Source organism: Arachis stenosperma, chromosome 2, assembly GCF_014773155.1.
Source record: "Arachis stenosperma cultivar V10309 chromosome 2, arast.V10309.gnm1.PFL2, whole genome shotgun sequence".
Taxonomy (NCBI): domain Eukaryota; kingdom Viridiplantae; phylum Streptophyta; class Magnoliopsida; order Fabales; family Fabaceae; genus Arachis; species Arachis stenosperma.
In genome coordinates this window covers 109,095,065-109,096,676 of record NC_080378.1, presented here as the reverse complement: position 1 = coordinate 109,096,676, position 1,612 = coordinate 109,095,065, and the positions used below count along the sequence as shown (strand labels likewise).

General features: G+C 42.4%; 1 non-coding gene across 1 annotated transcript; it reads left to right on the top strand.

The window, feature by feature from the left end:
• Positions 1 to 921: 921 nt before the first annotated feature.
• On the top strand, positions 922 to 1,029 carry LOC130964579 (small nucleolar RNA R71). Its single transcript, XR_009080667.1, has one exon. It is a non-coding gene; the product is annotated as a small nucleolar RNA R71 (small nucleolar RNA).
• Positions 1,030 to 1,612: the final 583 nt, after the last annotated feature.

Genomic DNA, 1,612 nt, shown 5'->3' with positions numbered 1-1,612 from the left:
CATGAAAGGCAGAAGTAAGTCCAATGGAATCTCTATGGTCTCATTTTGAGCCTCAGATTCCCATGGTTCCTCATTGGGGAACTCTGTGGAGGCTAGTGCACGCCCATTGAGGCCTTCCTCAGTGGCGTCCACTTCCTCTCCTTCCTCTCCAAATTCGGCCATGTTGATGGCCTTGCACTCTCCTTTTGGATTTTCTTCTGTGTTGCTTGGGAGAGTACTAGGAGGGAGTTCAGTAATTTTCTTGCTCAGCTGTCCCACTTGTGCCTCCAAATTCCTAATGGAGGACCTTGTTTTAGTCATGAAACTTTGAGTGGTTTTGATTAGATCAGAGACCATGGTTGCTAAGTCAGAGGGGTTCTGCTTAGAATTCTCTGTCTGTTGCTGAGAAGATGATGGAAAAGGCTTGCCATTGCTAAACCTGTTTCTTCCACCATTGTTGTTGTTGAAACCTTGTTGAGGTCTCTCTTGATTCTTCCATGAGAAATTTGGGTGATTTCTCCATGAAGAATTATAGGTGTTTCCATAGGGTTCTCCTAGGTAATTCACCTCTTCCATTGAAGGGTTCTCAGGATCATAAGCTTCTTCTTCAGATGAAGCATCCTTAGTACTGCTTGGTGCATTTTGCATTCCAGACAGACTTTGAGAAATCAAATTGACTTGTTGAGTCAATATCTTATTCTGAGCCAAAATGGCATTCAGAGTATCAATCTCAAGAACTCCTTTCTTCTGACTTGTCCCATTGTTCACCGGATTTCTTTCAGAAGTGTACATGAATTGGTTATTTGCAACCATTTCAATGAGTTCTTGAGCTTCTGTAGGCGTCTTCTTCAGATGAAGAGATCCTCCAGCAGAGCTATCCAAAAACATCTTGGATAGTTCAGAGAGACTATCATAGAAAATACCTATGATGTTCCATTCAGAAAGCATGTCAGAAGGACATTTTCTGATCAATTGTTTGTATCTTTCCCAAGCTTCATAGAGGGATTCTCCATCCTTCTGTCTGAAGATTTGGACTTCCACTCTAAGCTTACTCAATTTTTGAGGTGGAAAGAACTTTGCCAAGAAGGCATTGACTAGCTTTTCCCATGAGTCCAGGCTTTCTTTAGGTTGAGAGTCCAACCATGTCCTAGCTCTGTCTCTTACAGCAAAAGGGAATAGCATCAGTCTGTAGACCTCAGGGTCTACCCCATTAGTCTTGACAGTGTCACAGATTTGCAAGAATTCAGCTAAGAACTGATGAGGATCTTCCAATGGAAGTCCATGGAACTTGCAATTCTGTTGCATTAGAGAAACTAATTGAGGCTTAAGCTCAAAGTTGTTTGCTCCAATGGCAGGGATAGAGATGCTTCTCCCATAGAAGTCGGGAGTAGGTGCAGTAAAGTCACCAAGCACCTTCCTTGCATTGTTGGCATTGTTGTTATTTTCGGCTGCCATGGGTTCTTCTTCTTTGAAGATTTCTGTTAGGTCTTCTACAGAGAGTTGTGCCTTAGCTTCTCTTAGCTTCCGCTTCAAGGTCCTTTCAGGTTCAGGGTCAGCTTCAACAAGAATGCCTTTGTCTTTGTTTCTGCTCATATGAAAGAGAAGAAAACAAGAAAATATGGAATCCTCTATG